Source organism: Motacilla alba, chromosome 13 (genome assembly GCF_015832195.1).
Source record: "Motacilla alba alba isolate MOTALB_02 chromosome 13, Motacilla_alba_V1.0_pri, whole genome shotgun sequence".
NCBI classification, from domain to species: Eukaryota; Metazoa; Chordata; class Aves; order Passeriformes; family Motacillidae; genus Motacilla; species Motacilla alba.
In genome coordinates this window covers 17,488,863-17,503,127 of record NC_052028.1, presented here as the reverse complement: position 1 = coordinate 17,503,127, position 14,265 = coordinate 17,488,863, and positions in this window count along the sequence as shown.

Sequence of the window (14,265 nt, the reverse complement as noted above, 5' to 3'; positions counted from 1 at the left end):
ATCTATTTCATATATCTCTATCTAATCTCTATCTCTATCTCTACATCTGCATCTACATCTCTGTCTACATCTATCTATATCTTTATATCTATATCTATATCTATATCTATATCTATATCTATATCTATATCTATATCTATATCTATATCTATATCTATATCGAATCTATATCTAATCTATATCTATATATCTATATCTAATCTATATCTATCTATCTATCTATCTATCTATCTATCTATCTATCTATCCATCCCCATGGAGCCTGGAGAAGCGCCTGTAAAGAGCGACTCACAGAGCTGCTTTTTTAAATTGGAAGACGAGCACACGATCGCTGCATGGAGGTTTCTCGGGCCGAGCGCGTCATCGGCAGCGTGCAGCAGTGGTGCTCTCAGTCCCTGCACTCGGGGAGGTAATGAAGCAGCCCTGAGCTGCAGCTCGAGGCAGAGCCCCCTCCCTGGTGCTCACGGAGCCACTTTCTGAATGCTCAGCTCTTCCTCTAACTTACCCTGAGCAGGATCTGCCTAAAGCCCTCTCTGTTCTGCTCTTGTTTGGGGAACCGAAGGGTTTGGCCCAGCCTGGCTCTGCGCGGTGGCTGCAGCTCTTCCTGCCACCCCATCCCCACGCTGGGCTTCTCTGGGGAAACACCAGCTCCAGGCCACTCTTTGCAACACAACAAACCCACCAAGCGACAGGAGAAGGAAAAATATTTCAATATTTAAATATCTAGAGAGGTGGAGCTACATCCCCAAGAGGTTCAGACCTTGACATGTGCGAAGTTACAAATTGTGTCCAACTATTTGCACGCTCAGTTGCAATGTAGTAAAAAATTCCCCTAGAAAGAGGGGAAGGAACATTTGGAAATACTGAACCATCTAAATTCAACTCTATTTTTTGAGAATTTCTTGGAAATCATGCAAAACAAGAAAGAAGAAGTCATGCAGTCCATTCTCTTGCTCCAAGTCAAGATCAATTATAGTTAAATCGTTCCTGATGATAACTGCCAAAATTATTCCTAAAGACTTCCCATGATGGAGTTTCCTGAAGCTCTGCTGGCAGCCCAGGCCGTGCCTCACCATTTGAATCATTAGCAAGGTTTTCCTGCTGTCTGGCCTAAACTGCCCTCGCTGAAATGGGATGTTTCATCAGACCTGCTCTCTGGAACACAGAGCCTGATTCTGTTTAAAGGGATCCGCACACAAATGACAGATTTCCCTGGTAGGAACTGTTCCATCAGGAAGAGCCTTCACAGCTGCTCAGTGCCAAGGCAAGGAGCTGCCCCGCTGCTGCCAGGGCTCAGCTGAGTGTCCAGGGAGCCAAGCTGCTGCTCTGCCTACAAGCGACACACGGCAGGGCTCCACTCCACATTCTGGAATGTTCTGGGTCCCTGTTTGCAGACAGGCATAAAAGAGAGGCTGGGGATAGGAGAGCAAAGCGAGCTGGAATTCCTTCTCCAGAGCCCTGGATGTGCTGAGCAGCCTCCTGCCAGGCAGGGGGACAGGGCCAGCCTCGAGGGTCCCAGTGGGGACCCCAGCAGCCCCCAGCTGCAGCGAGCAGGCAGGGCAGGGGGGCTGCAGGGCTGCAGGGGCTGCAGGGGCTGCAGGGGCTGCAGGGGCTGCAGGGGCTTCTCCCACACAGCCACTGAGTCTCGCTGCTCAAACTGCCGGAGCAAAGCACATAAATACTATTTGGATCAAGATTTGAAACAAACGGTGAAAGTAATGCTTTAAATACCATTTTGAGACTCTCAGCCTGCCCCCTCCTTGTTCAGCGCCTCACAAGAGACTCTTGGATTCCTTGGAAATGAATAGAGGCTGCTTTTGTACTTTCAAACCAGTCTAGGAGAAGAAAATTGCAAGAATATTTTCAGGTTAATGAGTCTGAATTACAAAATCCAAGACGAACATGACACTAATCACTACATCAATGCTGCTCAGAGCACAGTTTCACCCTGCAAGTCTCTCCTTCTCGTTATTGTGACAGCCTGCAAAGAAGCATTTGTCAAATAAATGACATTTTTTAAAAAAGAACATGGATTTCAGCAAATCATGCAACAATTATCATGTTACCAGTCCCAATGAGAAATACTTGGGGCCAATTCTGATGGATTTGGGACAGGCTGGGGAGGACCTGGTGCCCTCCATCAGACACTGCCCGATTGATTCCCTGGGCTGCTGTTGGGGGCAGGTCCCTCGCTGTGCAGGGGCCCCCAGGAACAGCCCCGAGCAGCAGGAGCACCCCAGGCAGCAGGGGACACCCTGGCCAGCCTGAGGAGCACATCTGGGCCCTGAGCAGGCCAGCAGAGCCCCTCTGCCAGTGGTGAACGGGGTGGAGAGGCCACTGGGGGGCTGAAGGGGGACAAGGGAACCCTGCAGTGACACTGGCACAGCCAGGGTGACATAGGCACAGCCAGGGTGACACAGGGACAGCCAGCGTGACACAGGCACAGCCAGGCACAGCCAGGGTGACACACAGGTACAGCCAGGCACAGCCAGGGTGACACAGACACAGCCAGGGTGAGCAGGGACAGCCAGGATGAGCAGGGACAGCCAGGCACAGCCAGGGTGACACAGACACAGCCAGGGCGACACAGGGACAGCCAGGGTGAGCCAGGGTGACACTGGCACAGCCAGGCACAGCCAGGGTCAGTCACATCCCTGAGCCCCAGGGATTCCCCTGCACTGCATCCAAACCCCCGTGCCAGGTTCCCAGGCTGGAGGGAGGTTTGGTGGTCCCAGGGGACGGGTGAGCACCAGCCCTGCCAAAGCCCAGCACAGGGGCAGTGGGGGGTGACACTCTCCTTCTCTCTGGGGTGCCACCAGCTCTGCCCAGCACCTGCCAGCTGCACTTCACCCACAGCTCTTCCCTTCTCCCACAGCCCCAAGCCCTGCTCAGAGTCCCTGCTCTGTCTCCCAGGGGGTGTGGGGGGCCAGCAGCAGCCCACCAGGATCCCAGAGCCCACCAGGATCCCAGAGCCCACCAGGATCCAGGAGCTGCCCACCAGGATCCCAGAGCCCACCAGGATCCACCAGGCCCAGCAGGGCCCCTGGAGCAGCACAGAAATGCTGTGGTTTAGGTTTAGGTTTAGGTTTTGGTTTAGGTTTTGGTTTAGGTTTAGGTTTTGGTTTAGGTTTAGGTTTAGGTTTAGGTTTAGGTTTAGGTTTTGGTTTAGGTTTAGGTTTTGGGTTTAGGTTTTGGTTTAGGTTTTGGTTTTGGTTTATATTTTGGTTTAGGTTTAGGTTTAGGTTTTTTGTTTGCCCCAGTTCAGCCACGGCTTCAGCAACAGAAAGGCTCCCGGGGGGGCTGCTCCTGAGGGGGGTTTGGGGCTCATCACCCCTCCCCAGCCCCCTCTGCTCCCCCAGCCCCAGCAGCCCCTGCCCAGGATCTGTGTGTGCTGTATGCTCTGTGTTTTCAGCCAGGCAGAGCCCCCAGACTCCAGGGGAACATTTAAACGTGGAGTGAAACCTGTGCTGTTCTTGGGGACAGCCAGAACAAACCCTCGGCTGCGGTGTCCCCCTGCAGGGACAGCCAGGGCCGGTGGCACAGGAGAGGGGCAGACAGACCCTCTGTGCCCCTCCTGCCCCCCTCACACCAAGGACAGGCGGCCAAACACCAAATCTCACCAGCCCTCGGCGAGGCTGGAAACAAAAACCCAAACCAACAAACGAGGAGTGGCCCCGAGTCCCCAGAGCCACCACCGAGCTGGGCATTTCCTCCCCAAGAGCTGAATGTGGCATTAAAGGCAAGTAGGAAACTGTTCCAGGGGATGGAACCACAACTGAACGTCTTCAGCTGCTCCACAGACTGCTGACATTTCCAAGGACTCTGTATTTTGAAAATATCATTCAATAAGTGGTATTTTCCATAAGTATTTTTTGCATCTTTCCCTCTACCCAGCAAATGTTTTTCTCCAGCACTTTCACCAGGAGAGAAGTGTCTGGTGCTAGAGAAAATTCAGTTTTGCACTTTCAAATGCAAATATTAACACAAGCAGCCTGGCTTCTCTTGCTGCTTTTGGCAACACAACATGAGTTTTTTCAGCTACAGGCAGAACTGTCACAGTCTGAATAGCAAATATTAAATAACCACGGAAAAATACTCAGAATTAACTCAAGGAAATAAAAACAGGGAAAAAATATTATCCTGGTGCTACAGGAGGAGGAAAATAGTGTAAATTGGAAAAATTAGAGCAACAGAGATCAGGTTCCATAGGTTAATTCTAGAAGACACTTTCCAGATTGTTCATTGCAAAGGGCCCAGCAGTGCAGGTTGGAGCAGTTGGTTTCTTTCCCTCGGTTTGGTTTGGTTTGGTTTGGTTGGTTCTCCCTCTCATTGAGTACATTCTGCTCTTATTCCATACTGAATGGTTTTTAGTCTTTTCAGTCCCTTTTGTTCCATTCCAATGGAGTGGAAGCTGAGCACGTCAATTTGTGTACAACAAGCCTGCTGCCTGGATTTTCAGTTTCTAATTACACACAAACAGGGACAAAAATTCCCCCCAAGGATGAGCTGAAAGATCCTGTTCCTGTGGAGATGCACTGTGATCATCTCCTCTCAGAAGCCATCCTTTGCAGCGGCCCACGGGGCAGTTTGGTCCCCTGAAGGGTAAGGGCTGGGTTAAAGGAGGGACCCTGGTGGTGCTGGAGCTCCTCTGCCACCACAGGAGCTGAGAGCTGCCCCCAGAGGCACAGGGCAGCACCGGGGCAGCTCGGAGCCTGCTGTGCCCAGAGCTGGCTCAGGGACGTGCCCCACGTGTGCCCAGGCTCAGGGATGTGCCCCAGGTGTGCCCAGTGTGCCCTGGCTCAGGGACATGTCCCAGGTGTGCCCAGAGCTGGCTCAGGGATGTGCCCCAGGTGTGGCCCCAGGTGTGCCCAGTGTGCCCTCACACAGGGACGTGCCCCAGGTGTGCCCAGTGTGCCCTCACACAGGGACATGTCCCAGGTGTGCCCAGTGTGCCCTCACTCAGGGATGTGCCCCAGGTGTGCCCAGAGCTGGTGCTGCTCACACAGGGCGTCAGTCCTGCTGCCCCCTGCCCGGCCAGCTCTGGCTCTGGGTGTGTTCCTGGAGAGGGAAGGGCTGCAGGGCACAGAGGGATTTGCAGAAGAACCTTTCACAAGCTTCTCCCCGTTTGCTGCTGCCAGCCCCAGCTCCCAGCGTGGATCCTGTGCTCTCATTCCCAGCGGGATGGGCCAGGCTCTGCCTTAGTTACCCATCCCTGATGCTGCTGCTGGGGCTTTAAACTTCACTGAAATTATTTTCAGAAGGTAATACTTTAAAGCAAGAATTCAGATTTTGTTCTGGTGCGATACGTTGCAGGTGTAAGGCCATGAAATCCATCTAACCATGCAGAACCATGGAAGAGCTGCTCCCAGCTGAGATCTGCTGGTGCCTCAGGGACCTCTGTTTGTGTGCCCCCAGCTGCAGTTTCACACACTCAACCCTCAGCCTTCAATCAAGTGTTGATGAGAGCAGCATTTGGCTCCATTTTGACTTTTGCAGCTGTTACAGCTTTAACCACAGACCCACCCTCAACTCTCCTGGCAGGGCTCAGGCAGAGGAGCAGAGAGGAGCAGAGCCTGGCTGGGGTGGAGCACGGGTGACTGGTGACTCGCTGGTCACTGTCCACCGGGTGTTTGTCATGCAGATCAAAAGCTTGTCCCCCACTTGGAACAAATATTGTGCTTTGCTTTTGAAAGAATTCAAGTTGGTGCAGAAGAGTGAAAACCTGTGAACAAACATTCATAAAACCATCTAGAAACTCAGATGTTTTTCCCCCCTGTGTATCTATTGATGATGAAATAGAGACCCTGGAATCTGAAGATGCAATTTGAAGAGTTGGGTTCATGGTCATAGAGGAAGAAACATGTCTTTCTATTGATTGCCACCGTTACTCATCATCCTTTTACTGTTATCAACAAGACAGGAATAGAATGAACAGACAGCTAAACAATAAGGTAAAGTTCTGCAGCTGCTTAAAATAAAATAACTTTTATTGACGAGGTTATCAAAATGTCAGCTGTGCCAGCTCAGCTGGCATTCTTCTCTGCCTTTTTATTAAAATCTCATAACAAAGCAGAAGAGGCAAGCAGAGAGCTCAGCACTCGGAGCCTTTCCTGGCCTGATGGTTTAGGATCTCTTTTTAAGGATGGGTTTTCAATTGGCATCTGTACATAAATGAAATGCACAGATGGATGCACACAGTGATTTGGTTTAGGGCTTTATTTGGGTTTTTTTGGTGTGCAAGAGTCACGTCTCAGCTGCAGATGCACATTCCCACTGTCTGTCCCCCATGGTCCCAAAGGAACAGCAGGATTGGGGAACAATTCTGTTTGTGGGCTGTTTGGAACGGATATTGCTGCTGAGCACAGACACTCCTTCCCAAGGATCCTGCCTGGCTTCCCAAGGATCCGGCCTGCTCCTTCCAAAGGATCCTGCCTGGCTTCCAAGGAGCCTGCCTGGCTTCCAAAGGAACCTGCCTGCTCCTTCCCAAGGATCCAGCCTGTCTGGCTTCCCAAGGAACCCACCTGGCTTCCCAAGGATCCTGCCTGGCTTCCCAAGGAGCCTGCCTGCTCCTTCCAAAGGAACCTGCCTGGCTTCCCAAGGATCCTGTCTGGCTTCCCAAGGAACCTGCCTGCTCCTTCCCAAGGAACCTGCCTGCTCCTTCCCAAGGAACCCGCCTGGCTTCCCAAGGAGCCCGCCTGGCTTCCCAAGGATCCTGCCTGGCTTTCAAGGAGCCTGCCTGTCTTCCAAGGAGGCTGCCTGGCTTCCCAAGGATCCTGCCTGGCTTCCAAGGAGGCTGCCTGGCTCTCCTGCTCTCGCTCCCCACCCTGAGCAGCAGTGAAGCCCCAGCAGAGCCCAGGCAGCCCCCATGCCCAGAGCCAGCCCAGCTGAGCCCCAGCTCCCGTGCCCGCAGCCCCTGCTGCTCTGCTGAAAGCCCAGGACGTGCAGCTCCCAGCCCGGCTCTGGCATTGCCTTGGCAACATTTTTGATGCTTTGATTAAGGAGCAACTGATGCAATATTTCAGGAGACGGGGGGAAATGGTTTGATGCTGAGAAAAACATTCTGGCTGTTCTGTATTGTCCTTGAGGACTTCGGCGTGTGCCGTCACCGAGTGCTTAGCAACAGATTGGTAGTGGCTGCAAATCAATCTCTGCAGAGCAGCGAGCACGGCTCACAATGCAGCGTGTTCCGATTCAAGAGATGCTATTGGGGAGCTATACAGGCATCAATTATGGTTTTTTAGATGGAGTTAATTATAGCAGGGAGAACTCTGATCAGAAATCAGCTTTCCATACTCCCCCTTCTGCCTTTTAAAAATCACAGGAGAATTACTATAGATTAGCAAATTAGAAATCGCAAAAATGTAATTATCCAAAATTAAGATGGGTTGTCAGGCTCTGTTTCTGAATGGATTTGTGCCAGAAAAGTGAAGAAAAATAAACTTGCCATCCTTTAAAAAGTTTTAAATTGAATTGTAATTATTCTGTGGTTTGGTTTTTGATTTTTTTAATGTACTATTAAAAACTATTTTTTAAATTAAAACTATTTTTATATAGGGCTCTATTCCCAAAAATATATGCAGACATCAAAGTAGAATAAAAAGTGTACAGCCCAAGTAATATGGAACGGAGAGGAGCTAAGGAGAATAAAGGCATGAGGATCAGCCACATCCCTGAGGAGCTGGCCCTGGCACAGGGCAGGGCAGGGACCCTGTCCCTGCTGCTCTTGCCCAGGGATGGGAGCTGCACCGGGCACAGGCTCCATCCCAGGAAAGCCGCGGGTTCCCAGCAGTGCTCCCAGCAGTGCCTCAGGCTCTGTCAGCATTTCCCCTAAAATGTGAATATTCTGGGTCCTGCAGGACGGCAGGGCAGGGACTGAGTCCCTGTGCAGGGCACCCGTGGGGCTCTGGGTGTGCCAGCCCGGCTCCTTTGGTGCAGCTGGGGAGCTGCTGCGGGAGAAGAAGGCTCCTTCCTCCTCCTCGGAGCCCTGGCACTGCAGGGACCAAGAGCTCGGCACAGCGCTGCCCTCGCTGCCTGCAGTGGGAGCAGAGAGGGTTGGAGAGGCTGGAGAGCCCTGGGGCTGTCCCTGGGGTCCCACAGGATGGGCTGAGGTGGGGTCCCTGCTGCCCCACAGCACCCACAGCCCCATGGCCAGCACAGCACCCACAGCCCCATGGAGAGCACGGATCCCACAGCCCCATGGAGAGCACAGGGCACCCACAGCCCCAGGGAGAGCACAGATCCCACAGCCCCATGGAGAGCACAGGGCACCCACAGCCCCAGGGAGAGCACAGGGCACCCACAGCCCCATGGCCAGCACAGATCCCACAGCCCCATGGAGAGCACAGCACCCACAGCCCCAGGGAGAGCACAGGGCACCCACAGCCCCATGGAGAGCACAGATCCCACAGCCCCATGGAGAGCACAGATCCCACAGCCCCAGGGAGAGCACAGATCCCACAGCCCCATGGAGAGCACAGGGCACCCACAGCCCCATGGCCAGCACAGATCCCACAGTCCCAGGGAGAGCACAGGGCACTCACAGCCCCAGGGAGAGCACAGGGCACCCACAGCCCCATGGAGAGCACAGGGCACTCACAGCCCCATGGAGAGCACAGGGCACTCACAGCCCCAGGGAGAGCACAGGGCACCCACAGCCCCAGGGAGAGCACAGGGCACTCACAGCCCCAGGGAGAGCACAGGGCACCCACAGCCCCATGGAGAGCACAGGGCACTCACAGCCCCAGGGAGAGCACAGGGCACCCACAGCCCCATGGAGAGCACAGATCCCACAGCCCCATGGAGAGCACAGGGCACTCACAGCCCCAGGGAGAGCACAGGGCACCCACAGCCCCATGGAGAGCACAGGGCACTCACAGCCCCAGGGAGAGCACAGGGCACCCACAGCCCCAGGGAGAGCACAGGGCACTCACAGCCCCAGGGAGAGCACAGGGCACCCACAGCCCCATGGCCAGCACAGATCCCACAGCCCCATGGAGAGCACAGGGCACTCACAGCCCCAGGGAGAGCACAGATCCCACAGCCCCATGGAGAGCACAGATCCCACAGCCCCAGGGAGAGCACAGGGCACCCACAGCCCCATGGAGAGCACAGGGCACTCACAGCCCCAGGGAGAGCACAGGGCACCCACAGCCCCATGGCCAGCACAGATCCCACAGCCCCATGGAGAGCACAGGGCACCCACAGCCCCATGGCCAGCACAGATCCCACAGCCCCACGGACATCCAAGCACCAGGTGGGATTTCTCATCCCTCTTGATTCTGATGGAGTGAAAGCAACGGCATGGTGTTTGACACTTTGAAGTCTCAGCCAGTACCTAAAGAATCCACCAACGTGTGAACTCACACAAGTCCCCTGTGACTTCAGCTCCCAAAGGCTTTCTTGGCGGTTCACATTCTGGCTGATTAACAGTTGGACAGAAAGAACAAAATAAGTAGAAATTACAGCGCGTTAACATAAAGGAATCTCACTTGTGCGCATGTATTCAAAGAGAATTTAATTTCTCTTTTGGAGTTTTCTCCTGGTTTAAAAGCTTGAAATGGAGATTAAAAGCTTCCCTTTCCCGGCTGCATCTTATCAAACACGATTTCATATCTCCACAGCTTTCTGGAATCCCTCAACTATATCCCTTAAATTCTGTGCTAATTGAATTTAAAATTAGTCCCCAGTGGGGGCTAAGTAGAAGCCAAGTAATTTAATGGTCAGACAATTAACAGCTCTGCATTAACCAGAGCTCTGAACAACAACTGCGTTGGGCTCTGCAGGCAGGCTCACACCGGGCAGGCTCTGCCTCCCTTCAGGGGAGGGAGACCACAGCTCAGAGCTATTACTGAAAAATGCCACTTTTACTGCCACAGGATGATTAAATGCTGTTTTTTTTCCCAAACAGAACAGCTTTGTGGGCCCCCTCAGGTCGATTTTATCTTAGCCACTTCTTGCTCTGTTTTCGTGTCTGATAACCATATCTGGGCCATTTGGAAGGGTTTTCATTGCAGGCTGGGCAAAACGTGCTTTTGTAGCAGGCAAATGTCTGGTCACAGCCTGGTATTAATTCCAGTCGGCCCTGGAAATGGAGTTTCCATTTACACTGAGTGCTCTGGAGCCGTGGAAATGTCAGCATTTTTAAAAACAGGAGCCATCCCACACGGATGCAAATATACCAGCATCGCTGCCCCTCATGTGGGCACACAAAACCACCCCTAGAACTTCAAATAAACCCTCCTGGAGAGGCTGTTGCTAAGAGCTGCTCCTGCAACAGAGGCTCCCTCACATCTCGCAGGGACCACGACTCCACAGCCTCACTGACCCCAGTTCCCCCAGTGGTCCCACAGCAGGGACCTCGCTGGGAACGGGAGCAGCCCTTCACCCCTGCCCTGAAGGTTCCCCCAGTGAATCCCAAATGGTTTGGGTTGGAGGGGACCTTAAAGATCATCTCATTCTACTCTCTCACACCTGTTTTTAGATACCTTACAGCAAAATGTCATTTCCTGCAGTGGGTACAGCTCTCTGCTTGCTGGGCATTGGGGTTCAGCCTTGCAGCCCCTGCTCTGGAACCCAGAGCACCCCAGGGGGGTCCAGCCCTGCAGAGCCCCTCAGTCCCCTGGAGGCTGCAGCTTTCCAACAAGCCCAGGAACTCCACTTTTTCATCTATTTGGGACTAATGAAGACAAGACACGTGCTCAAGAGCCTGAAGGGTGGAAGTCCTGCAGCTTAAAGAGCTTTTGGAAGTGAGCTACAGCCTCCTCCCTGCCTGCTCCACAGGAACACCAAATTCCCTTCCCCTCTTCCCAAAGCACCAAAAACACCTTCAGAAAGTTCCTTTCCAGCCCAAGGATCCAACAACAAAATGGGCAAACCTTCAACACAGTCATCTCTGACAGGGCAGGCTGTGCCCCATTTTAACCCCCCAGCTCTGAGCACACACACACACACACAGAGAAAAAGTCAAAATTACTGGGAATCCTTTCATGAAATACATTTTTAAGTCCTGTTCAATGCATTATGGCTTCAGCAGAAGGGAGGTGCCTTCCACACACTCAGTTTCCCCCACTGATGCCCCTGTTCTGTGGCTTGGCCCTGGCTCTGGGGGTTTTCCCTGCCTGGGAGGGCAGACACAGTCCCAGGGCAGCAGGGAGAAATTTCCAGTCTGGGAATGGCTGTGGAAGCAGAGGTGGGAGGCACCCAGGGAAATTATCAAGGAGAGCAGCAGAACCACAACCCCTTGGAAGTGCGCAGGAACTTGTCAGAGCAAGACCTCGCCTGCCTCCACGCCAGAACAGGAACGGGGCTTTGTTTCACTCAGACAAAATAAAACCCACTCTTTTCCTGATCCTCAGCACACTTTGAGAGACAGCGTAACTACTGATGGCAAAATTATAAATAACAACTCATTAGGAGGGGGAACGAAACAAACCAGAGCTGCCACCTCGCTTATTCTACCCTCAGAGCCCTCACTGAGGTTTGTGGTGGCCCTGGAGCAGGATCCCCCTCTGTGCAGCTGCTCTTGGTGTCAAAAGAGGCAGGTCTGGGTGCAGGTGACACTGCCTGAGTGTGCCAGGGTTTGGGGACACCCCCAGGGGCAGAGAGCTGAGGTGGGACACGTGGGGAGCAGGGCTGGGGTCTGAACGGCCTCAGTGCCACCTGGAAGGTGAAATGCCACTCCACAGCACAGCCAGGCACAGCTCTGCCCTGTCCGAGTGCCAGGCACAGGGCAGGGCTCTGGGCACAGGGGATGAGGAGGAGCTCTGCAAGGACAGTGCCCACACAGCCCCGGCCACCAGAGCCACCATGGCTACCGGGGCCACCAGGGCCACCAGAGCCACCAGGGCCACCAGAGCCACCAGAGCCACCAGGGCCACTACAGCCACCAGGGCTACCAGAGCCACCAGAGCCACCAGAGCCACCAGGGCCACCAGAGCCACCAGGGCCACTACAGCTACCAGGGCCACCAGGGCCACCAGAGCCACCAGGGTCACCAAAGCCACCAGAGCCACCAGAGCCACCAGGGCCACCATGGTCACCAGGGCCACCATGGTCACCAGGGCCACCAGGGCCACCAAAGCCACCAGAGCCACCAGAGCCACCAAGGCCACCTGCCCTGGCCTGGCCTGGCCTGCCCACGCCGTGCTGCAGGAACAGGACATGTTCAGCTGCTGAGGCAGATCTGACAGGTAACTGCAGTCATTCTTTAATTAGCTTAACACCTTCCATCCATAATTAAGCAGTGTGGTAGGGAACGGACTTTAAGATCCTAATTGTGCATGTTCACAGGAGGGGAGATAATTGAAGCACAAATTAAACAGGCTTTCCCTTAAAACAAAAGTAAACAGCTATTTTTTGTTAACTTGAAGCCCTACCAAAGTCAGAACTTGTCTTTTCTAAATGCATTTCTGCCCTGAAACCCCTCCAGTGCCAGCTTGTGCAGATCTCTTCTTTGACCTGGCACAAGGAGCCATTCCTGGGTCCTGGAAAGGCAGCTCTCCTTTCTCTAAAAGCAGTCAGGACAGCCCTTAGGTACCTCCAGAGAGCTGATTATTTCCCTTGCACACCCCAAGCAGTGGCAGGAGGAGGAGGAAGAGGAGGAGGAAAGAGCAGCTTGGTCCTGCTGCCCTGGACCCCTGGGACCTGTCCTACATCTCTGCACACCACGGTGCCAGTCCTCAGGAGAGGGCACCCAGCCTCTCCCCTGAGCTGCAGCAGCAGGAATAGCCCCCAGGCCAGGCTCAGCTGCTCAAGGCCACCCTAGGGAGTGTCCCCTGCTCTGCCCCTGCCCTGAATTTATTGTCCCCTCTCTCTCTGGGGTTTGCAGCCTGCCCCATGGCACACCCCTCACAGTTCCAATGAAGTTCTTCCATGCCAGCTCCACAAAAGCTCGAGAGCGTTTCTGAGCTGCCTTGCAGCTCTGAGTGACCTCTCCAGCCCCTGCCCACGAGGATCTCCAGGTTCAGTGACCCCCGCTCCCTGCTGTGGCAGCAGCCACTCCCAGGGCTGGGGACAGGGCTGGCACCAAGGTGTGCCAGGGCTGGAAAGGGTCTGCTCCATGAAACCCTGCTGGGATTTTAGGAAATGCTCAGAAATGGATCATGATTCATAAACATCCCATAGGTCGAATCTGTGCCACGGCAGAGCCATGGCTGCTCCCCTTTCTCGCTTCACAGACTCCTCTCTCCTGGCTGCCCATGGCAGCAGCTCCCTTGCTCATGATTTTTACCCCACTGGCAGCAAGTGCCATTTATAACTCAGACAGGCTGTTTCCATTTTTACTTTGAGCAAGCTCCATTGGTTTCTGCAGAGAAATCCCTGCATTCCCAGGCAGCAGGAAGATGGAGCATGTCCCACTCCAGAGATGTCAATTTACACAGCCAGAGGGTGTGAGCCCCGTTCTCCTGCTCCTCTTCCATCCCCTGGGCTCAGGGCTGTCAGCTAAACCCTCGGGATTTACTGAAATGTTTGTTCATCTTCCCCAGCGCTGCATCTCTTGAATGGTGCAAAATGCACATCTGAAGAATGAGAAAAGGCAAATGGAATGAGCTGAGTGGGAATGTGGGAGGTGATAAATGGGCACAGCATCAATTTTGCAGAAGGAGGGATGATCTAATGCGCTGCTCTGTGCAGCCCCACGTGGTGCAGCTTCATTTAAAGCACCCGAAGCCCTGCCTCCATCCCCTGCAGGGCTCCTCACCCTTGCCTGGGGTGCAGAGGGGTCAGAGGGGCATCCCCCCGTGGGATGGGCACAGTTTTGGGGGGAGAAGGGACAGTGCCACCAGCAGCTCTGGCCCGGGTTTGTCACCTCCCCTGCCAAGCTCTCAGAGCAGCAGCCTGTGGTGAACACGAGGTACATCTGCATCTCATTCTCACTGAATCCTGCACGGGCACCATCCAGCTCCAGGAGCTGCCTTTGAAGCTGGAGCCTCAGAATTTTATGAGAGAAGTTGGAAAAAATTGTTTCGCTCCTTTGAAAATTAATGAAGATTTTGCATTTCATGTGAACACTGGGTTTGATCAGAGTGCTCCCAGCCTCTGATGAGCAGTTCCTGGTGTCCGTGCTCTGGAAATCAGGGATATTCCAGAGCTGCCCCAGAGTGGGTGGCCCTGCAGGGCGGTCCTCAGCCACAGGGAAAGAAGGGACTGGGGGGAAAGAACTTGAGGGCATTCCAAGACCTTCATAATTGTTTAATGCTTAAACAAGCTGAGTGAAATGAGCTGGGAAATCAAGGAGGAAACCAAGCTGAGTGTGCACGAAATTAA